Here is a 25,612-nt window from a genome sequence, read left to right as displayed (position 1 = left end):
TTTAATTCGAAGAAGAGATTGTCAAATTTATTGTTCGTGATTGAAATGCAACGCTGGACATCACATGTAAACCCAGGAGATCAAGTTAAATACTTGCATTGACTTCCCCCCACCCAGAAGAACCAGACTGAAATTCCTAAGGGGGAAGGGCTTTAAACCTTTGTCTTCACAGAAAAGTCCTTTGCCAGAGAATGGCAAAGAAACCCTTTTTATACATTATATATGGACCAGAATGAACTCAAAAAAGACTTATGAATGAATCATTCCATTGCTTAACTCCATATTCATTTACGTGTAACCGACACATTTGACTATCATGTATAATCACTTATTGTGTATGTCTTTTGATAACTATAGGATACATAGTCATGTCTAGTATTGAAATAATCGCATTTTCTTGCTTGATATTGTCCTGACAATCATTTATTTGTAAAATATATCATAATCATGTTATAGGAATCATGTCCAAAATTAGACCCTGTGAGGCAAGAACCACATGCTTGGTAAGATAAACAAATGATTTATGATACCCACCCCAAGAACATATCTGATTGGTCAAGGCAACATTTGAGGGGTGGCCAACAAGGAAGTTTAAAAACTTTGGACACGATTAAATCTTGCTTTTAGTTCTAGTCTAGCTGCTGCTATTAGCCATGTCGGCTTTTAGTTCTAGTCTAGCTGCTGCTATTAGCCATGTCGGCTTTTAGTCTAGCATTGCTTGTGCTATCAGTCATGCCTGCTCTTAGCTTTTAGCTTTGCTACCTAGCTTTAGCTTGTAGCATCTAGCCATGCGGTTAGTCATCATGGTTCTTGGAGCGCGGTTCCAGCGTGCCTGCCTGCTGCTACTTATGCCACAATGAGAAGGAACACAACCTAGTCTCGTCAAACTTTATTTCTTTTCTTTTCCGTTTGAGAGTTTCGTGTTCTGAGTTAAGTTTTGTAACGTCGACCTCGTCTGCACGTTTGAACTCCAACCAGCCACACAACTCCAGCTTCAGCCAACGCCCAAGCACGGGCTCCCCAAGACGTCACTTCAGCCACTACTGAACTTCCAGCCAATCAGCGACACCGGGAAACCCCTTTCAACTGGAGTCCCTTTCACAGCAAACGAAGGCAACGTATTCCCAGATATTTGTTGTGCTGGTGTATCTAATATAATTTTAACCCCATTGAGGAACTCAATGCGAGCGCTAATTACGTGATTGATGGTTGTTCATGTCTATGCAATTTAACGTATTGCTGTTAACTTGGGATTCCATATTTCCATTCTCTTAAACTCATCTTTCCCTAACTTTCGACCTTCCTGCAACTTGTGTGAATGTGTGTGTGTGTGCGTTTATGTGTTAGATTAGTTTATATGTCTTAGATTTATCTAATAAAGCCTTATTCATATTGAAAAGAGAAGTATCTTGTGTTTTGTGCTTACAAGTTAATGTCTTAAACTGCCGATCTTGTTACTGTGCTAATTGATAGTGTTTTCACTATAGTTTGGATATTAGTATCCAGCGCAGATTTAATGTTAAACGGCTCGTTCACTGAACCGCAGGCGCGTCTCCGTGAACATCCGTGAAACAGTGATTCTGTTCAAATTCCCTTTAAAATCTTAAATGATTCCCTTTGAGCTAAATTGACCTGTTTCCCTTACACAGCTTTAACAGCAGCATTAAAGACGTTTTAAAATAAGTTGAGCTCAAAACTCACTCTTAGTTAGCAGCAAGTGTTTGAAATAACTTGATCCGATGTGGATTATAATCACTAAACAAGGCAGAAATATTTATAAGCGATGTAAAAGACTATGCACGCTAAACATTAACGTTACCATAGTAAACATGGTAAAATATGACCGCTTGAAGAAATCAGACGTCAGCTCCTTATTCTCTATCACAATCGTGTATTTATTAAGTAACTTATATTATCTGTCACAAGCCTCGTCTCGAGAGTTTTTCTCACGTTGCCTATCATAAAAGAATATAGCCTAATAAAGTTTTTTTTTCGGGAACTTTTATAAAAATAGAGATATTATCATTCATTCTAAATATGACGGCTATGAATATATGAATATATGAATACATAACGAAGCATGCAAACAGTCTGCTGCTTTTATCATGTTCGTTTTGTGATCGCACATGTTCCAGTGACTTATTTCTTAGTTTTCTGATAACTTCTCTTTGATGGTGAAATTTTGAGGTTGCATGATGTTGTTCTGAGAGGCGTGTAAAGGGCGTGTTTTAGTGACATGCAGCGGTGCTTCAAGCTCCACTGTGGAAATCCTGCGCTATTCTGGCCTCGGTGGTACTGGCCCGGGGCTACGAGCCCCGCTCGGCCAGGTTTAAGCCCTGGCTCGCACTGGCCCGACAGTGGAAATGCGGCTATTATCACTTCCGGGGCTTAATCGTGACTCGTTGGTGCTTCCTCGGGGCCAATGGCCCGTTTTTTTACGCCCGACGAAAACCTTGGGCCAAAGCGGGCCAGCTGGGGCTAAAGGAGAGGTTCTGAACAAAAGCAGAGTTTCTCAGCGTCTAGAGAGCGTCAGCCCCGCGGATCGTTTCATGAAGTTTTAACACCAGCATTAAAGACCTTTATAAATAAGTTGAGCTCAAAACTCACTCTTAGACAGCAGCAAGAGTTTGAAATAACTTGATTTGATGTGGATAATAATCACAATACAAGACAGAAATATTTATAAGTGAATGAACGCTAGGCAGTAACATTACCATAGTAAAGATGGATAAATGAAATGACCGCTTGAAGAAATCGGACATCAGCTTCTTAATCTCGTGTATTCATTTAGTAACATATTTTATCTGTCATAAGTCTCGTCTGGAGAGTATAGCAAAAAATATAATAATGGTCATTGTTCGGGAGCTTTTATAAAAATATAGAATTTCTAAATGTGATGTATATAGACTACTGTGACTACAAATAAACAGAAACAGACTTGACTGAATAAGCAGGCTGTTCGTAATGCTTCACTTCTGTGTGACTAATTTTAAATCCTGATAAATTAATGATTGATGTATCACTTATTATAGTAAAACTTTGATGCTTTTGGATTTAAATGTTTAACAAAACACGCAAACAACCTCTTTTATAGTGTTCGTTTTGTGATCGCGCTAGTTGCAGTGAATTATTTCTCTTTAGTTTTCTTATAACTTCTCTTTGTTGGTGAAGTGATGGGGTTTCATGACGTTCCTGAGAGGCATGTAAACGGCTGGTTTTAGTGAAGTGCAGAGGAGCTTCTGGCTCGACGGTGGAAACGCAGCGCTATTTTGGCCTCGGTCCTACAGGTCTGAGGCTATTAGCCCTGCCCGGCTCATTTTAAGCCCTGGCTCACACTGGTCCGAGTGGAAAGGCGACTAGTGATCTGACTGTCCCAGGTGTGGGAGGGCAGCGGCTCTAGGCACTCTTAGTGCTGGAATACATATGATCTAGTGTATTTTCCCCCTGGTTGCACACTTGAATTTAGGTAGAACTGTTTTCAGACATGTCTGATTAAACCCGCTATGATGTGCACTCCATCGGTTCCGTTGGTGTTTATCTATACTGCTATGTAACTGAGTGAGAGCAGCACTAGCATTAGCATCTGATGGGATGTACACCGCAGTCACTATTACTACTGTTAGCTCTCTCTGTAAATAGAACAGTCTACTTATAACAGACATCAGTTCTAAGTCAGGCTTTGTGCACAAAATTCTAAAGTCCCCCTCCTCTGCTCTTACATGAGTCTTTGTTTCTGTCCTGCTGGTGGATTGCGTGTCCTGATAGTTTGACCGCAGTGTATGAAATTAACGTGTGCAGCCAGGTTTCAGTTATTATCATCAGACACCAATCCCGATCAAGACAATTTGTTGCTAACTGTAGCTCCAACTCATCCATTTATGGATCTGGCAGTTATTGATCTGGCATTGGTGAGAAAGATGCTCAGAAGCAGTGGTTTAAACGGTTGTTTATGTAGCCAAACAAGTAACGTTAGGCCTCCCCTGCATCCTCGTTTTTGCTTCCTCTCCGTCTGCCACCTGCATATAGTGCATATATCTTGCATTACCCTTCCATCTGGCATCCTTCCATTCCATAATCAGTAATAAGTTTCATTTACGGAAGGTGATATGGTGAGAATATGTGTTTCATCAATGCATCCAACCACACTGGAAATCCTAAAGGAAACTCTAATTATTATGTTACTTCAAGAAGTCACAGCAAGTTTTTATCATGTGGACTTCATTTAAAGGGACAATTTGTATCAATTTGCAGTACAATATCCAAAAACCACTAGGCTACTGTTATATATTTCGTCCAGCAGATTACTAACAATATCTCTAATGTTTTCAACTACTTGTAAATCATGAGAAAATTCCCATTCTAAACAGTGACACGGGGCAGTGCAGTCGCCTGTCAATGACACTAGTTACCCTTTGTTACCGCCTACTGACATAGAAACCACATGACAACAATGTCATGGACAAATGCGGAAGTAGCTTCATGACAAACTTCCACTAGAAAGAGATGCCGATCTCATTTGTGTTTTACTCGACAGGTGAGTTGTTTTGATTCTTATCTTTACAGAAAACGATCAACAAGATTAGTGTTATGGGGCATACATGCCAAACACGTCTAATTGATGGCCGTCAGTGGTTGGGTAGAAGTCAAGTTTCAAGTTTATTTCTAGAGCACATTTAAAATAACAGAAGTTGACCAAAGTTCAGTACATCCCACATCATTAATCAACTACAATAAAAATAAAATGACATCAAAAAGACAAAAACACACAGCTCTCAAACTGAAAGCCAAGGAAAATAAATGTGTTTTAAGACTATATTTAAAAGCCAGCCTCACACACAATGGTAAATTATTCCATAGTTTAGGGGCCGCAACTGAGAAAGCCCGATCTCCCCTCTATTTCAACCTTACTCTAGGAACAGCCAAGAGCATACAATCTGCCGACCTAGATGGAACATGTTGTATAAGGTCAGAAAGGTAGGTCGGGGCTAGACCATTTAGGGATTTGTAGGCAAACACTAAAATGTAAAAATCAATCCTAAATCGTACTTGAAGCCAATGAAGGGAAGCCAGTATGGGAGAAATGTGGTCACGCTTATGTACCCTTTTTAGTAGTCTAGCTGCAGCATTCTGCACCAACTGCAGGTATGAAAGCGATGCCTGGCTGAAAACCAGCATAGATGGCGCCGGAAGTGATCTCTCGCGCATGAACGTCACTCATTGTTTACTATTTACCACACGATACACCACCAATCTGCACTGTCTGAAATATAATGCAGTAATTGTAATTAATTAATTTGTTTATAACACCCCCTATAATCGTTGCGATTATAAAAAAAATACAACACATTACTCACTCTATTGACAGCATGCCATTGGGTCCCTCTGACATTGGACGTCGTCTCCAGTTTATACGTGGCAAACTAAACACGGATCGCTCCTGAGTACTTTATCTGTGTATTCTGGTTCAAATAAATATGGTTGTGAAAAAAATTCAACGTTGTCTATAGATATATTGAAATCGTCTTCCATTGTAATTCCCTGTACGTCTAAATATGTTTAGATCTTCACAGTGAAAGGTAACACTTCCGAAATCTCTGTGTAAACCATGGACAGTAAGTGTAAACAATTAGTGATGTACACGCACGAGAGATCACTTCCGGCACTTTCCGCGCTTGCGCAGACTAAGCCAGAGCGCGTGCGCACGTCACATCAGGAAGCACTCGTGCAATCAGACTAGTTGGATGTGGTTGTGTACAAGAGGTAAAAACGATATAAATACTTTTCGTTTTCTTACACAAACAGCTCATTTCGTGTCTTAGGTCATCAATGTTTTCTTACAATGGGGAATTGTTTAATTTGGACTCCTCTGTGCATGCTCTTTGAGGTGGTGACCATAGACCTCCATTATATGAGTCACAGACAAGAACGGTTTGACCTAAAAATATCAAAATGGGAAATACTGCGGAAACAAAGAAACATACATCTTGGATGCCCTTGAGGTAAGCTAAAATTTATCAAAATTTAATTTGAAAGTGAACCATCTCTTTAAATTACAAAAAAGGTTTCACTTTAGACTAGAGCCTTAACTGAAAAAAAAAAGACTTTTACCACAGAATTTATCTGCTTTTCAAGTTTAAAATCACCGTCCACCATTACTCCCGGATTTTTAATTAACATATGGAATTAAGGAACCAAATTCTGTGTTGGGGGCCACATGGGTACTACTTGGGCCAAATATCACAATTTCAGTTTTACTCTCATTAACCCCTTACCAGTCACAGCCCTTTTTTGGCATGGAGACAAAAATGACAACCCAAAATAAAAAGGTTTCTGCTCATGATTCTTTCTGACTAGATACATAATCAACAGTTTTTCACAAAGCTGACACTTCAAAGTTTACTGTTCAGGAATCAGAATCACTCAGACTGTTATGATAATAGAGATATATAAGCTCAAGCATAAAAAACAAAAATCAAAATATTAAAAACATTTTTTAAACAAATTAAAAAATTGATGTAAGATATGAGTTTAGAGATACAGTGTAGTTAAAGCCACAAGTCTTTCAAAACTTCATTAGAAATTTCATTATCTAATCTGTAAAACTGTGAATTTTATGAAATATTTTCTAAGGCCATGTCATGTTTTTTTTTTAGAGAAGGCTAATGAGATTGATTTATGGCACTTGTCATCTCTGTAAGATCTCACATGTAAACACTCCTGCGGGCTCTATATGTGTGTTTGGCTTTGAAAACTCCCCATTTCATGGTTCTATTGTTCTCACCAAACGAGTCTTTCACACCTCCACCAGGGATGACACATTATCTGCATTATTCTTTTAACATTATTCTTTTGTTTTTATTCCACCTTTCATCAGCCTTTTTTGAGGAATTTCAATGTTAACAAAGCAGCGATCTCACTTCAGTCTCTGTATGAATTTAGCCCTTATTTATCAAATGTCTTACTATAAAAATACAACAAAACATTTTCTTATGACCTTACGTGAATTATTACGTGAAATGCATTATGAAGAAGAAATGCACCTGCTATTAGTGGCATTAGAGCTAACATTAGCATCAAGCTACATCAGACAATTTACTAAAGTATTAGTACACTTTTACTCAAAACTCACTTTGAACCCCGATCGAGTGTTTTTAATAACATCCTTTTGCGATCACGGGTGGAATTTGGTCGTTTACTATTGTAAAAATATGCTATTTGTAGCCTTTTTCATTGATAGACAAGTTAGCATTTCCGATGTACATTTTTTAATATTTTTTATAAAATGCCCCAGATCTCAAGAAAATGTCATCCCAAGCTTTTCTATCGTAATCGCGGGTTTATTATTTGGATATTTCGTGTGTACAGAGGTGTTTCAGTTTTGTTGTGAGCAGATATGAACCAGGAAGTATTCTCGAACCATGTGACATGATCTGACGCTGTCCGGTTTTGGGACTGTCAGATTGACAAGCCAAACGTCCAGTCAGAGTCTGACTGGGTCACAGCTCGAGTACACGTAAGCAAATACACAGAGACAGCACTGGGAGAGGCTATTTATCATCAGATTGCGTAAATCAGTGGAAAAGGAATAGGAATGATGATTCTGTCTGAAGAAATATGAAGTAAACATCAGTAAATATATCCATATATCTCCGCAGATATGCATCTTAGGTCTATAAATCCTTATTGACGCTGTTCAGTGAGTCTATGTGAACACAAATAAACCGCTGCTGACATGAGTGAATATGAATGAGTGGTGAATTTCTATTCAAAATGTGGCATTATAGAGATTTATTATTTTGCACTCCTGACATAAGTTACTAAATAACTGTCACTGCAACAATGTTTTATCAAAATATTGGTCAAATATCTAAGCTAGAGTCTTTAAACTTTCAATTGATGCACAGTTTATCCAGATCAAGTAAGAGAGTGATGTTTAATGTGCTATGAAAGTGAAACGATAATAAACTGGGGCTGTCTGCGATGCTTGCACGTAAAGGAGTTAAAATTAAAAAAATTCATGGTCATCCAGGATTTAATGTCTGTGAGGCAATCCAACAATAATTTTACAGAGCTGTTACCATTTTGTTTCAATGGCAGATAAAGTTGTGTGTCATCTGCATAACAGTGAAACGAAATGCCATGGTTTCTCAGGATAGACCCCAGAGGAAGGATGTACAAGGAAAACAGCATCGGGCCAAGAATAGACCCCTGAGGGACTCCACAAGGAAAAGGTGCCATTTGGGACACAAAGTCTCCAAGGCAAACAGAAAACTTCCTATCGGACAGATACGACCTAAACCACTCTAGAGCAATACCTTTGATACCAACACAGTGGTCCAACCTAGAGATAAAAATATTATGATCAATAGTATCAAATGCAGCTGTAAGGTCTAACAGCATTAGAATAGCAGAATCTCTGTAATCAATAAGAGGTCGTTAAAAACTTTTATGAGTGTAGTTTCTGTACTATGAAGGGCTTTAAATCCAGACTGAAACTTCCATGTAATTCCCCCAAAATTTGGAACTGTATACATACAGCTTTCTCCAGTATTTTCGAAATAAATGGAAGTTTAGAAATAGGTCGGTAATTGGAGAAAACTGATGCGTCAAGATTGTTTTTTTATTATTATTAGTGGTTGTACTACTGCATGTTTGAAGCCCTGTGGTACAACACCTGTGGTCAGACTGCTATTTATAATTCCTAGAATTTTGGGCCCAATAGTTTCAAAAATTTGTTTTAAAAAATGTGGAGGGACAACATCTGTAAAACGGGCATGATTTAATTTCATCAATTATACCTTTCATTAAAGATAAGGACACAGGCACAAACTGGTTAAAGACAGCAGGTGACAATAATACAAGGGTCTTCAGAGGAAGGTAAAATATGTGCTCTAGTATTTTCTATCTTACCTATAAAACATCTGGAGATGAGTAAGAACAAGTCAGTTGAGAGGTAGGCCTATTTAGTACAGCATTAACTGTACTAAAAAGAGCTTGAGGTTTGTGAGAATTCTTCAAGACAATGTCAGAAAGGTTTTTTCTGTATTTGGTGTAATTCAATGTGTTTATGGAGTTTAATTGAAAAATTCAGTGATTTTAAAGGGGGTTGCATTTCTCTCTAAAGACGCGTCAATGTGGAGAGTCAGCACTGGGAATTTCATCTTGAAGCCGACAAGAAAACATTTATTAATAAATAATTAAAATGTCTCCTTTTTCACAATTATTATGCTACTTCTGCCTCTGCCTTGTGGCAAACTTAATGCATGTGCTTGAGTGCAGAATATATGAAGACTCATTAGGGCTCAAGCCCTCCATTGTTTTCCTTAGGATTATTTGTTATTATTATTAGGGCCCGAGCACCGAGGTGCGAGGACCCTCTTGTATCTGCTTTGTTAGGGCCCGAGCACCGATGGTGTGAGGACCCTCTTGGAATTGCTCCGTTTATTAGGGCTCAAGCCTGGAGGGCGAGAGCCCTATTGTTTTCCTTAGGATTATTTTTTATTATTATTATTATTATTATTTATTTATTTTTCTAACGTTACGGGGGCTTTTGGGGCCCTTAACATGCTTAAAAAGTCTTGAAAATTGGCACACACATTGGAACCTGCGGCCATTAGGGCCGGGCAGAGACTGATACACGGGCGTGGCACAGGGGCTCTACAGCGCCCCCTGGAATATGGAGGGCCATATATCATACATACTTCTACGTAGACACACGAAACTCGGTACACATATAGAACTCATCAATACAAACAACTTTTGCTCCGCCCAACAGGAAGTTGGCTATTTAGGGTTTATTATTCATATTTGTCGTCAAAGTTGTGGGGGCTTTTGGAGTCCTTAACATACTCAAAAACTCTTGAAAATTTGCACACACTTTGGAATCTGTGGCCTTTAGGAGCCTGCAGAGGTTGGGACCCGGGCGTGGCACAGGTGCTCTACGGCGCCCCCTGGAACACAGTCATAAATGTTGATGTATAGCTCACACATACTTGCACGTATTAATATGAAACTCAGTACACATATAGATCTCATTGTGCCGAACAACTTGCGTATTGCATGTCATAGGCTCCGCCCAACAGGAAGTCAGCTATTTAGAGTTATGTAAAAAGCGCATGCTCTGGAATTTGATATACTTGTGATGGGTTTTTTACTCGATTGCCACCAAACTCAGTCAACATGATCTCAAGACATTGGGGATGAAAAATTGCCAGGGGATTTTTGATATCTCGAACGGTTTGCTCGTAGCGAGGCGTTGAATTTATGGAGAGAATTGAGAAACAGGAAGTGTCTAATACCATCCACATACATTTCCTAATTTTAATCAAACTTCATCAGATTATTCATTGTATGATGTCAATCGCATATATGTGACTATTAGGAGTCAAAGTTATAGCGCCACCAACTGGCAGCAGGAAGTGTGTCATTTTCAAAATGCTTTGAATTCAGCATCTTATTTTTACTCGATTTGCTTCAAACTTCATCAGAATAATGTTAAAACACAGCCGATATAAATCTGCTGGGGGGATATTGATATCTAAAAATATTGTTGCCTTGACAACATGTCAAACTGGAATACTTCTCAGGTGATTTTGAGGCATATAACATGCTTAGAATTTCATCAAACTCAGAACACATATCAGTATTAATGACAGCTAGACACTGGCAAAAGTTTATAAGAGGGCGTGGAAGAGGCACTCTATAGCGCCACCTTTTGTCAAAAGTGGGGGGGTTAGTTTTAGCTACAGACATCAAACTCAGTACAAAAATTGTTCTTATCAAGACGGACAACTTTCTAATTCACAATCATCAGCTACGACCAACAGGAAGTCGGCTATTTTGATTTGAATGTGGATTGTTTTTTACATTTAGCTGTGAATTAATGCATACTGCTCAGAGGAGAGTGACACTATACACACCAAACTTTGTCTACATGTTGAAAAAACATTGAGGAACTTAAATTGTGAATGGGTTTTGGATAGCTTGGATGGTTTTGTCGTGGTGATTTTTTGAAATAATAGTAAAAAAGGAACCAGTAAATTTCTTTTAATTTTTTTAAAGTGCAGCTTCTAAACACTTCCAAAAAAATGTACACATAGAACACCAGTCATTCTGAGGAAATATGCATAGTTTCATGATTATAGAACACTATACTGATGATAGTGTTGTATATGCCAATTTTGTGAAAATCAGACTAACCGTCTAGGATGAGTTCGAAAAAGTAGGTACTTCGTACAATTGAAAATAGCAAAAAAACTAAACCTTGCGATTTTTGAATTCATTTGATTTGGCATGAGCCAATGATACAAAAGAAAAAAGTTCATCAAGACAAACTTTAAGTTGGCTTTCAAAAGCCTGATCAGAAAGTTTGAAAAGGTTTGAAAAGTTTTAAGTTAAATTTTAAGTTAAGAAAAAATAATTTTCATTTTCTGGTTTATGGTTCAAAAGTTATTAGCATAGAAACATTGAAAGTTTGGACAAGTGGTGGCACTAGAGAGTTGGAGTTAGAGACTTCATGTTGGGACTGTGCCAAATCTCACAACTTTCCCGCAAGTAGTTCTATGGGCTGCCAAAGAATTGTGGTGGAAGAAACAGAAGATCAAGAAGAGGAATAATAATGCCAAATAATTCAATAGGTGCCTATGCACCTTCGGCGTTTGGCCCCTAATAATAATAGGAAATCTAACGATTACAATAGGTGCCTAAGCAGAGAGATCCAGATAGGCTACATTCTATGAGAATTTATATTTCACACTTTAAAAAATTTAGTTTAAACGAAACGGAAGAACGCAACAGTTTGCATTTTTTTTTTTTTTTTGGAGTTAAGGCAACTTCCTCTGAAGTTAAGTTATAATAACTAATAAACTATATTGCGCTATACAGTAGTCAACATTTGAAGTGGATCAAAACCTTTCTTCAACGTTATGACGAGGCAATTGTTTGGTTACTTTGGTTGAACCGGCTCTGCAAGCTTGAAACCCTCATAAGACACTGTCCGTATGCAAAACATTCAGTGTGCCTGAAGGAAGACATATTTCATTGTAAGTTAATGCTATTAAATTGAGTTCTACAAAAATAAACATTGTAAATAAAGAATAAAAATCTCAATTAGCCCTTATTTTCCATTTATGAAGTCAATTGGCAACTCTAATGATGATGTTATCTTTTGACTCCCTGAGTGGCACCGTGCTCAAAAAAAAAAAAAAAAAAAACTTGTAGGAGATATGAGAGTGATTAATAGATAAAAAAAAAAGTGGGTGCTTGGTTTTGGAAAATGAATGTAGCTCGTAAAAAAATGCTATGACGAAAGTTGACGTTAACATTAATTCATAGAAAAAATGTAAGCAAGTAAAACCTTTTTAATAATAGATTCAACTTGAATTTCAATACTATTAAACTGACTTTAAAATCTTAAAGAGTATATGAGTTGAAATGGTAAAATGTCACAGTACATGTCAAATAGCATAAATGAACATGTATCTTATATTATATCAGATGACCTTGATTGCAAGTTTGCATAAAACTAACAATATATTTAGATTTTTTTTCTTTCTTTTTTAAATGAACAGTTCATATATAAAATGGGATTGCAATCTTCATATCAAGCATTTTGCAATCGTCCACAGCTGAGCAACGTGAGAGGCAGGTTCTGAATGCGCAAAAAGTCATTTTCAGACACAATGAAAAAAAAAACTGGTTAAAAACATACACAAAACCCAATACTCTAGGCCAATACTCTTGTTCCCAAGTATATGGTTTTTTTTTAACCCACAGTAACACATTTTAATTATTAAACGCCTATTTTCTTTTGCTGCAATGTTTTTTTTTTTTTTTCTTTGGCCAGAGGAAAAAAAATGTTGCACTTTATTACATTCAGAAAAAATAACGGCAGGCCTAATAATGTTATGATGTGCCAACAGGATATTTTTAATTCCCCTCACTTTACAACAAATATTTTACATTTAACAAATTTATCAGAACATAACAATAATTAAAAATGTATCATTCTAATGGATAAATGTAATTTTAGTATATGATGCTTAGTTATATATTAAAATAATAATAATAATAATAAATTAAAGGAAACATAAGGTAAGGTTGGAGAAATTCTGGAGAAATCTAAATGTTTCCATATTCGTGATGTTGCCCATATATATATATATATATATATATAATATTTTCCGGAATATACGTCACACTTTTTTCATAGTTTGGTTGGTCCTGCGACTCAAAATGAATTTGACATATAAAAACATTACCGTCTATAGCCGGCGAGTGGGTGCTCTTTGCTGCTCAGTGCTCCTGTAGCCTCTCCCTGAAATCATAGAGCGCCCTCAAAGAGCACTGCATTTAAAATCTCTAAAAGACATCTCAGTTTATCCGAATCTCACAAATGTTATCACACAATAAAATGAATCTACATTTTCCTCTTGCTTCAAACTAGTGCTGGGTGGTTTGACCAAAAATGTATATCACAGTTTTTTTTCAAAATTATGCCGGTTTTCCGGTTTATGACGGTTTTTTTTTTTCATGCATAATTAGTTGTACAATGGATTTTCTACTGGTTGATATTCCAAGACTGTGAAACACAGTAGGCTTTAATTAGTATACATTTATTGTGAAATTACTTTCCATGTCAATCCATGTTCATTTTTCCCGCGAACAATTCGCTTTCACTTTAATTCAGCACGTGCAGCACAGCAAAAATAGACTCAGTACGTTAACAATCGCTGCACTGCTGCAGACGCACCGCTCCTGGAATGCACTGACAGACCACAACACCGCACTGCAGACGGACTGTGTGTGAAACAGGCGTAACGTAACACCAGAGCACTGCTGAGTTTACCCTCACCACTCCTTGCAGTTGCTGCTTAGAAGTGCAACATTGTAAAGGGTCCGTCTTAAACAGTGTTGCACGGCCGCGGCGCAGCATTACCTTCATTCCGAAAGTTGAGTAATTAAACACATCAGTATGGTGGTATATTAAAAATTTATTTTCTAAACGAAAATATACACCGGTTTTGAACCGGTATACCGCCCAGCATTAATTCAAACGAATGCTTAGTTTGTGTCTCATTATTAGCCTATTATTATTAATAACGAAACAGGCTAAAACAGTGGGATGACAAATTCTTTTACACTTTGAATTTTTATTGACAAAATGAATAAGGAAAATATGTTTTATCCACATTGTAACACAAAAAAATTTAAAAGACTTTGGATTTCACCTTTCTTTAAAATTATAGTTTGTGGTTCATTGTTAGCCCAATAATTAAAACACATAAGCAATAAAATAGCACAGTGGTACAAATTCCCATTGGCATTTTACTTTTATTAACAAAATTATATTTTAACCAAAATAAATAAGGTAAAATAAATGAGGTAAAATAAATAAGGTAATAATGTCTTATTTATTTTAAATGAAAAAAGCAACAATAATGAAAAACTCGCTTTATTAGAGGAATATTAAAGGAAGAAAACTTTTTTTTAACACAAGGTGTGCTTTTGGATCAGTATCTCGCATCAATCCCTGTTATAGCCTAAATAGAAGCTCTGCATACGCTTGCACCTGTTTATCATGTATATTTTATATGAGTTAATTTTGCTTTTGAGCAATAGATGAATAACTATTGATTTGTTTTAGATATTTTATGTTTAGATATATCTACTTTTTGGGAGTCCCATATATCATTTTATTTTCCACCGTCCTGCACACACACACACACACACACACATACACACACCAATATGAGTCTTGTCCCGTGCCGCTCTCTGTTGCATCGGGTCTCGCGGGAGCAGGTCTGTAATCCACTGGCACTTGACTTGACAGTGCGTGTGCTACATCCTCTTTACAATCTCTAGATTATAAACACTGCATTCTGTCAGCAATGTATTAGACTTAACTGTAACAGACAGTTAACAGTTTGACTTAGCTGAAGAATATAAAGCACTTTTTCTATTTTATCTATCAATTATTGTAGTTTGCTTTTTTCTTAGTTAATTTATTCACTTAAAAATTTACCCCAATCATGGATTTTTATTTCTTTCTTTCCAAATAGAGCTGTTCTACGGAGCCCCTCTGGTCACACTTTGTCAAAAAAAAAAATATATATATATAACTAACTCGTGGCCTCAAGATAAGCTAACTCGTGGCCTCAAGATAAGCTAACTCGTGGCCTCAAGATAAGCTAACTCGTGGCCTCAAGATAAGTTAAGTCGTGGCCTCAAGATAAGCTAACTCATGGCCTCAAGATAAGCTAACTCATGGCCTCAAGATAAGCTAACTCGTGGCCTCAAGATAAGTTAAGTCGTGGCCTCAAGATACTAACTCGTGGCCTCAAGATAAGCTAACTCGTGGCCTCGATAAGTTAAGTCGTGGCCTCAAGATACTAACTCGTGGCCTCAAGATAAGCTAACTCGTGGCCTCAAGATACTAACTCGTGGCCTCAAGATAAGCTAACTCGTGGCCTCAAGATAAGCTAACTCATGGCCTCAAGATAAGCTAACTCGTGGCCTCAAGATAAGCTAACTCATGGCCTCAAGATAAGTTAAGTCGTGGCCTCAAGATACTAACTCGTGGCCTCAAGATAAGCTAACTCATGGCCTCAAGATAAGCTAACTCGTGGCCTCAAGATAAGCTAACTCGTGGCCTCAAGATAAGCTAACTCGTGGCCTCAAGATAAGTTAAGTCGTGGCCTCAAGATACTAACTCGTGGCCTCAAGATACTAACTCGTGGCCTCAAGATAAGCTAACTCGTGGCCTCAAGATAAGCTAACTCGTGGCCTCAAGATAAGTTAAGTCGTGGCCTCAAGATACTAACTCGTGGCCTCAAGATAAGCTAACTCGTGGCCTCAAGATAAGCTAACTCGTGGCCTCAAGATAAGCTAACTCGTGGCCTCAAGATAAGCTAACTCGTGGCCTCAAGATAAGTTAAGTCGTGGCCTCAAGATACTAACTCGTGGCCTCAAGATAAGCTAACTCGTGGCCTCAAGATAAGCTAACTCGTGGCCTCAAGATAAGTTAAGTCGTGGCCTCAAGATAAGTTAAGTCGTGGCCTCAAGATAAGCTAACTCGTGGCCTCAAGATAAGCTAACTCGTGGCCTCAAGATAAGTTAAGTCGTGGCCTCAAGATACTAACTTGTGGCCTCAAGATAAGCTAACTCATGGCCTCAAGATAAGCTAACTCGTGGCCTCAAGATAAGCTAACTCGTGGCCTCAAGATAAGTTAAGTCGTGGCCTCAAGATACTAACTCGTGGCCTCAAGATAAGCTAACTCATGGCCTCAAGATAAGCTAACTCGTGGCCTCAAGATAAGCTAACTCATGGCCTCAAGATAAGCTAACTCGTGGCCTCAAGATAAGCTAACTCGTGGCCTCAAGATAAGTTAAGTCGTGGCCTCAAGATACTAACTCGTGGCCTCAAGATAAGCTAACTCATGGCCTCAAGATAAGCTAACTCGTGGCCTCAAGATACTAACTCGTGGCCTCAAGATAAGCTAACTCGTGGCCTCAAGATAAGCTAACTCGTGGCCTCAAGATAAGTTAAGTCGTGGCCTCAAGATACTAACTCGTGGCCTCAAGATAAGCTAACTCATGGCCTCAAGATAAGTTAAGTCGTGGCCTCAAGATAAGTTAAGTCGTGGCCTCAAGATACTAACTCGTGGCCTCAAGATAAGCTAACTCGTGGCCTCAAGATAAGTTAAGTCGTGGCCTCAAGATACTAACTCGTGGCCTCAAGATAAGCTAACTCGTGGCCTCAAGATAAGCTAACTCGTGGCCTCAAGATAAGCTAACTCATGGCCTCAAGATAAGTTAAGTCGTGGCCTCAAGATACTAACTCGTGGCCCCAAGATAAGCTAACTCATGGCCTCAAGATAAGCTAACTCGTGGCCTCAAGATAAGCTAACTCGTGGCCTCAAGATAAGCTAACTCGTGGCCTCAAGATAAGCTAACTCGTGGCCTCAAGATAAGCTAACTCGTGGCCTCAAGATAAGTTAAGTCGTGGCCTCAAGATAAGCTAACTCGTGGCCTCAAGATAAGCTAACTCATGGCCTCAAGATAAGTTAAGTCGTGGCCTCAAGATAAGCTAACTCGTGGCCTCAAGATAAGCTAACTCATGGCCTCAAGATAAGCTAACTCGTGGCCTCAAGATAAGCTAACTCTTGGCCTCAAGATAAGTTAAGTCGTGGCCTCAAGATAGTGAAGTGTCTGATACATGGACCCTGTACTGTAGTGCAATGTAATACTTCACATTCTGTGCAATATTATCTGTTTTAATATTCAGTGAAATAGAATTTGCTGCAGTTCTGTTTCTATTTATTTACTAGTACTGTTCATCACAATCAATTCAATTCTGTTAATACAGTAATATATATCTTGTAGGCTGCATTTCCATAGTCCTTTATAATTCTTCTTCATATTTTATAGCATATTTTTATACTTTTTACATGTATATAGGCTACTAGTTTATTTACCAACTTCTATTATTACTTATATTCCTTTAAATGTCTTGATGTGCACATCAACTGTGACACAAGAATTGTCCCCCGGGTTATCAATATCAATAAAGATCAAAGTATTTCTGATTCTGATTTTAAGATAGCCTGTAGTAGTGTGCAGACTGGTTCATTAATTATTGAAGTATTTCACATTTTGGAAAAGCATGTCTGTGTAGCCTACGATAAAACGTCAGCAGAGGGCGTTCTAGGCTTAGGTCATGGTACCTCCGTCTGGCTGTATGTATTTATGTGTATTTCCCGGTATTTCCCAGTTGATGGCAAGGAGTTGCGGGATGAGAATGCGTTAGATGATCATATAATTAATTGTGACGGCTTTACAGAAGTAAGAGTGTTTTAATTAGAATGGTTAACATTTAGTTAGATGGCAAATTACTGAGTTAAGATAACTGCAAGACATAAGAGATCGCTAATGTGTTGCCATCATGACGTTTTCCCTGTGGTGAACGCAAAGCATTTTGGGAATCCGCAGCACAAGCATTAGGCGCTAGACTTCTTTGCATGAGGGAAGAACAGTGTTCAAGATGCTGTCTACCTATAAACTGCAATAGTCGTTCTCAGGATAGAAGTGGCATAAAGCTTAAGAATGGAATATCATTTTATCGTTTCCAGCATGGAAAAATAATAGTACAAGCCATGTTTCAGAGGTGACAAAAAGGCGACGAATGGCATGGATAGCGAGAAGGGTCTGTCTGCAGACTGCAAGACGGGGGCGTAACTTGAAGTTGTTCAAATCACACAGAACCACGCAAGATCTCAAAACGAGATTTTGTCGGGATGCGTTAGAAACCGCATACCCTTTAATTAGGCACTTAATGTCAATAAGTACTAACTTAAGGAGCGCTAAAAGAGTTTATACTCTACAGCCTAAATGCATATGTATGAAGTATGAATCCAAATTGTATATTATCATCCGCTATGTTGATCATGTGACCTACAAAGTTAAAACAAGCACAAAAACGTAAAAGACATAAGTGACAGGTTTACTTATTGTATTTGTAATTGATAATGAAGAACATGTTGCAGAAACGGCTGCCTTTTTATTTTGTGATTGTAGTATAGCCAATACTGTTGATTTAATTTTTTTATATTTTTAACTCTAATGTGATCAAGTGTTATCCTTAAAGCATTTGTTTTTTATTAGAAAACCCAAAATCGTTATCTCTTGAATATTTTTTTTAAATAATTTTACGTGAAAAACGTTTTTCTTTTATAGTATCTCATACTATGATGAACACATAATTTTTTTATTTACTGTTTTATCGCATTATTATTGTTTATTGTCAGATACAACCTCTTACCATGATCTTTTATGTGATAATTTGGCAATAATAATAAAAAAGTGGGTCAGGTGCACAAACACCTCACAGCGACTCTGCAATATCTGCACAAAGGGTACGTCGATCAACTGCTCGAAGATCTCACCTTTGGAGAAGACTGTTGATTTGACACTCTAAAAATGTAAGTATTACTACTCGAAAATTAACATTACCCCATAATGAATTGCATCTTTTGCCCACCCCAACACTTACCATGCAATAATAACAATAAATGCCAACCAATAATTATATATTTTTTTTCTTAAAATGACATTTTAGTAAAAAAAGCCAAATGTATTTTCACAGCTATACATGAATATATACTAGTTAAATAAATGCAGTCGATGTGAATACATCCATTTTCAGTCAAGCAATTAATACATGAATGGATAAAATATTTATGTTTTATTTACTGAGAACAAAAAAAACATGTCTAAATGATTAAAATAATGTATAAAAGTTAGCATCACAATAAATGTATACATGCACAAGTCAACAACACATGATACAAAGCTTCATTCAAACTTATTGTTCTAACAATCATGTATTTACAGATGGTGAACCCAACATCCTCCTGCGATCTGAACACAGCTGATATAGTTATGCCGCTGCACTTCACAATCTCACTCTTCTCAACAGGGATGTCGTTGAGCAACAGGATGAGGAAGACCATGATGACGGCTCTCTGAAACACACAACCTTGAAGCGAGAGCAGAAGAACACGTGCAGGAAAATCTGACCGCTGTGTCTGCTCCGAACTTTCATGTGCCTGCACCCCATGAGCACGACTACCTGAAAAACATTTACACAGAGTTTACAAGTATATGCATTGATTTATTACTTTTGTAGTGGGCTAAACCACTGAAGTGGTTCAAATTTATAAATAAATTATACATTTATCCAAAGTGACTTACAGTGCATTCAGACTAACAGTTTTTTACCTAACATGTGTTCCCTGGTATTCGAACCCAAAACCTTGCACTGCTAACGCAATGCTCTACCACTTGAGCCACAGGAACACCAGTGTGTCCTTGAGCAAGGCTCTCTTCTCCAGGTTGATCAGGGGATTGTAGGCCCCTGTAATAAGAGCACTGTCAATCACTTCAGATAAAAGCTCCATCACATTTTTTGATGATGCTTTTGAAGCTTCTGAAAGTCGGCCTTCATTGTTTAAACATTAACCAGCTGAACAAACATTACCAAAATCACATCCTCAGTGTCTTGTGGTCTTTCTCTAGATGCTCTCACTGGCTCTGGGGTCACTGAGGATGAAGACAACCACAGCAGCATCTGGTCCTGGTGAGACGGTAAGAGCTGGAGTGATGGAGCGTCTCATCTGTGACTCTCGATCATTTCCAGGATGATGCTGTGGTCTTCTCCATCCTCAGTGCACACACCAGTCTACAGACATGTTCATGTCCTACAAAAATACACATACACAATACAAAAAGTCATTACATTATTCTTTTCAGGTTTTCCCTCTTTTTCATCTTTCCTTGCAGGTCCTGCTCCACCACAAAAGATCTGCAGCAAATGCACAGAAATCAAGAATAAGAAAGGAGGTGTAATAGTTGTTTAAAATTACATTTATTAAAATAAAATACAACTTAAGACTTAAAATGTTTCAAACATTATCCAGTCAGAGGATAAATAGTCATTTTAGTAATAGTCTTCAAGAAGTATATATAGTTTATGTAAATCTACTATTGAGTCATGTACTTAATGGAGCTTCACTGTTAGTTATGCATTATAAAACATGTTTACAGCTAAATCACAAATATGCTATATTATGTAGGTCACAGACAGATTGAGCCTGTGATACCTGGGGATGGCGTCTTTAGACCTTTTGCTTATATGTTGCTTACCTTACGCCTTAGTTTTAATAAATTATTAACTCCAAAAACAATACCACTGTATGAAAATGACTTGTACACTTCAATTGAAATAATTATTTCGGAAAAAATATATAGGCTGAGTCCCAATTCGCATACTATCCGTCCTAAATAGTATGCGAAACTAGAATTAGTACGTCCCAAATCGTAGTATGTTGAAAAGAGTATTCCAAAGATAGCCGGATGGTCTACTATTTCCGGTTAGAATTTGAAGTGCAGATCAATGCACACTCTAAGTGCTAATATTGCCCACAACCCATTGCGTACGGGAGGGAGGAGCTTTGCGATGGCTTTGTGGTGATGTAAACATGGCAGCCGGGTGCAGCAGCCGAGATATTATTCTACTCTGTGCCGCCATATTGCCAACAATTTATCGTTTTGAGGTCTCGCGTGGTTCTGTGCGATTTGGACAACTTCAAGTTACGCCTCCTACTTCAAGTTACGCCCCCGTCTTGCAGTCTGCACAGACATACACGCTTGTGAATAGCAGCAGTAAGGAGGCCAAGCTTACCTTCGATAACACTCCACCACACATGATGGTGTTCAAAGCATTTTCACAAAGGTAAGTTAAAATAACTCTCTGTAAATGTTAACTGTTAACTGTTAGCATTACATGGCTAGAAAATGAACTTAAGTTACCAGTGTATTAAAGCGTAACGTTAATCAGTTTTAAATGTTGTACATCTAGGCTACATTGCAATTTATTTGGTGACTGTGATTGCAGGCAAAACTGCTTATGAAATGTTGGAGTGTGATCCTGCTTTGATTACAGGAATAAATTAGTTTAAGATATATTAAAATAGAGAATTCATTTTAAATTGTCATAATATTTCACAATATTACTGTTATTATTATTAATTTTTTTATCAAATAAATGCAGCCTTGGTGAGCAGAAGATGCTTCTTTTAAAAACATTTAAAAATCTTACTGACCCCAAACTTTTGAACGGTAGGGTATGTTGCCCCCTGTGTATAGATAATCTGGATTCCTTAGGAATAGAGGTTGTGATATGACACGATTTCTTTATATTGTTACTGTCAGACATTACACCTGCACCTGAGATGGAAGATCCTGAGAATCCACCTCCATCGCCGGACACTGTCCACACCACTCATGAGACTGAGCTGAAGACTTTGCTGGATAATAATTGTGGTTGTGTGCTGTGCTTTGACCAATGTGTCCAAGTATTGTTGTGAAGGTGTCATGCTGGAATTATACACCATGCTCACATCTAATATGTAAAAAAAATTTTTTTTTTGCTTTCTAAAAAAAGATTTTGTAATGTCTCTTCTCACATGTAATACTTTTTTAGCCATGTCTGTAAATAAAATACACAAAGATTGAATGTAATTCTGCCTCCTTTATCTTTATTAAGGAAGAATTGTGCAAAATCAGTGTTTTTTGGTTGCAAACACAATTACATAACTTAAATAGTAGTAACAACCAACTTAATTTCAGTTTCTTTACATATTTAACATGTAAATACATTTAGATGAATACATAAACATGTAAATACAATTAGATGAATACATTTACATTTATAAAGAGTCGAAAAAAATGATGAGAAACTGAAAATGTATGAGGTAGGTTGTGGATGATAAGTCACAGACACATGACTCTTCTCTGGCTGGTGCGCTGCTGAGTCCCATGCAGTCTAAACGGAATCACTGTATAGGACAGTTCTGATTATCGCAAGCAAACATGTCATCAAGCTCTTCAGGCTGTCTGCAAAAGCACCACAACACAGCCTTTTCACATGCCCTTCTTTTGGGCTGGAGGGTGTTACCTTGACCAGACGCTCTGCTCCTAAGGATCGAGTCCTTTGATTCTCTTTATTATCTCGTCATATCTCATCTTTGCATTAGGATTTAGTTTTAGGCGGTATGCTCCGACAATGTTTTCTTTAGCCCGCTGCATTTTGTAGGATTATATTCAGTTTTCACGCTAATTTTTCATTATTTTAATGCCAGAACACTAGCCTGCTATGCCAGACGATGTTAACTGGCCAAACATACCCATAATTCTTTGCATTCGGATGACGTTGCCGCCCAGTTGGTCACATGTGTTAGCGATCTGTTATAGGTGTTCAGCTGGAAGCATTAACGATTAGAATAACAAGTAAAGCAGGCTAATTCAATGTTAATGGCTATCAAGTCACTGCTATCTTAGTCTCTGTTACTAATGTTAAAGATTTTATCGAACTTGATAGCCATTAATGTTGAATTAGCCTGCTTAACTTGTTATGCTTATTATTCATATGAACATCTAACGCATTCTCATCCCGCAACTCCTTGCCGTCAACTGGGAAATACACATAAATACATACAGCCAGACGGAGGTACCATGACCTAAGCCTAGAACGCCCTCTCCTGACGTTTTATCGTAGGCTACACAGACATGCTTTTCCAAAATGTGAAACACTTCAATAATTAATGAACCAGTCTGCACGCTACTACAGGCTATCTTAAAATCAGAATCAGAAATACTTTGATCTTTATTGATATTGATAACCCGGGGGACAATTCTTGTGTCACAGTTGATGTGCACATCAAGACATTTAAAGGAAAATAAATAATAATAGAAGTTGGTAAATAAACTAGTAGCCTATATACATGTAAAAAGTATAAAAATATGCTATAAAATATGAAGAAGAATTATAAAGGACTATGGAAATGCAGCCTACAAGATATATATTACTGTATTAACAGAATTGAATTGATTGTGATGAACAGTACTAGTAAATAAATAGAAACAGAACTGCAGCAAATTCTATTACACTGAATATTAAAACAGATAATATTGCACAGAATGTGAAGTATTACATTGCACTACAGTACAGGGTCCAGTTTAATAACAAAGGGTCCATGTGTCAGACACTTCACTACGAGTTAGCTTATCTTGAGGCCACGAGTTAGCTTATCTTGAGGCCACGAGTTAGCTTATCTTGAGGCCACGAGTTAGTATCTTGAGGCCACGACTTAACTTATCTTGAGGCCACGAGTTAGCTTATCTTGAGGCCACGAGTTAGCTTATCTTGAGGCCACGAGTTAGTATCTTGAGGCCACGACTTAACTTATCTTGAGGCCACGAGTTAGCTTATCTTGAGGCCACGAGTTAGCTTATCTTGAGGCCATGAGTTAGCTTATCTTGAGGCCACGAGTTAGTATCTTGAGGCCACGACTTAACTTATCTTGAGGCCACGAGTTAGCTTATCTTGAGGCCACGAGTTAGCTTATCTTGAGGCCACGAGTTAGCTTATCTTGAGGCCACGAGTTAGCTTATCTTGAGGCCATGAGTTAGCTTATCTTGAGGCCACGAGTTAGTATCTTGAGGCCACAACTTAACTTATCTTGAGGCCACGAGTTAGCTTATCTTGAGGCCACGAGTTAGTATCTTGAGGCCACGACTTAACTTATCTTGAGGCCACGAGTTAGCTTATCTTGGGGCCACGAGTTAGCTTATCTTGAGGCCACGAGTTAGCTTATCTTGAGGCCACAAGTTAGCTTATCTTGAGGCCACAAGTTAGTATCTTGAGGCCACGAGTTAACTTATCTTGAGGCCACGAGTTAGTTTTTTTTTTTTTTTTTGACAAAGTGGTTCCAGAAGGGCTCCGTACTGTTCAACTCATCTGGTGATTTTTTTTTTCCATATCGCAATATACATCGCTGAGAAAAATTATCACAATGTGAGTTGTTTTCCAATATCGTGCTGCTCCACTAGTAAGTTTAGTCAAGCTCACAGGCTCAGTAGCTTCTGTAGCATGAACACAAACATGTAGTCCTCCATTGTTGTTGGTGTTACATGACGTAGCGGTGTCTGACTATGGTCAAGACGTGGGGTGAAGATATCAGTGTTTTACAAAATATATGGATTGGCAGTACACAAAACCCCAAAGGTGTCATTTTCAGATTTATCCACTGGGACCTGGTTTTAAAAATAATGGACTGCCCTGAATGCTGGATCAGTCTGGACGAAAAACAAATACCATACAAAATATTTACATATACAGCTAAATGTGTTTCCGCGTGTAAGGGGCCTTACTGTGATTGGTTTTTGTGCTTTTTATGTGCTTTCTATCCAGTGTGGATCTTCTCGTGTGTTTTCAGATTTGATAACAGACTGAATCTCTTGTCACAGTGTGAACACTTGTAAGGTTTCTCTCCAGTGTGGATCCTCTCGTGTGTTTTCAGACTTGATGAATCTCTGAATCTGTAGTCACAGTGTGAACACATGTAAGGTTTCTCTCCAGTGTGGATCCTCTCGTGTGTTTTCAGACTTGTTGACTGACTAAATCTCTTGTCACAATGTGAACACTTGTAAGGTTTCTCTCCAGTGTGGATCCTCTCATGTGTTTTCAGACTTGTTGACTGACTAAATCTCTTGTCACAGTGTGAACACTTGTAAGGTTTCTCTCCAGTGTGAATCCTCTCATGCCGTTTTAATCTGCTTGCTGAACTAAAAGTCTTTACACACCCAAAGCACATGTACTCTCTCACACCAGTATGTATTTTCTGATGTTCTTTCAAACTTTGTAGATGCAAAAAACTCTTACCACACAAATGACATGAATGTGGCTTCTCCTTTGCATGAACGTTCAAGTGTTTCTTCAGAAGTGAAGCCCATAAAAATTTTTTACCGCATTGATCACATGCGTGCTGCTTCTCTCCAGTGTGGATGTTCATGTGGTACTTAAAGTTTGATGATTGTGTGAAACTCTTCCCGCATTGATTGCAAGTGAATGGTTTCTCTAAGGTATGAACTCTCATGTGACGATTAAGATTTGATTTACATGTGAAACTCTTTCCACACTGATTGCAGGTGAAAGATTTCTTAACTCTTTTTTTCTTTAAATCTTTCAGTTTAGTTTGAGAGCAAATCAAAGGTT

The 25,612-nt window shown here is 37.9% G+C and overlaps 1 protein-coding gene and 1 long non-coding RNA gene across 4 annotated transcripts in view; one reads left to right on the top strand and one right to left on the bottom strand.

Annotated features, from left to right (window-relative positions):
* Window positions 1-25,612, bottom strand: part of LOC127953344 (zinc finger protein 271-like) — an 838,866-nt gene that overhangs the window by 292,518 nt on the left and 520,736 nt on the right. The gene's annotated exons all lie outside the window — the stretch shown is intronic.
* Window positions 1-25,612, top strand: part of LOC127953533 (uncharacterized) — a 139,344-nt gene that overhangs the window by 91,574 nt on the left and 22,158 nt on the right. The window lies entirely within an intron of this gene.

This window comes from Carassius gibelio, chromosome B3, assembly GCF_023724105.1.
Source record: "Carassius gibelio isolate Cgi1373 ecotype wild population from Czech Republic chromosome B3, carGib1.2-hapl.c, whole genome shotgun sequence".
NCBI classification, from domain to species: Eukaryota; Metazoa; Chordata; class Actinopteri; order Cypriniformes; family Cyprinidae; genus Carassius; species Carassius gibelio.
Note: the sequence above shows the minus strand (reverse complement) of the source record. Positions and strands in the feature narration are given on the sequence as shown.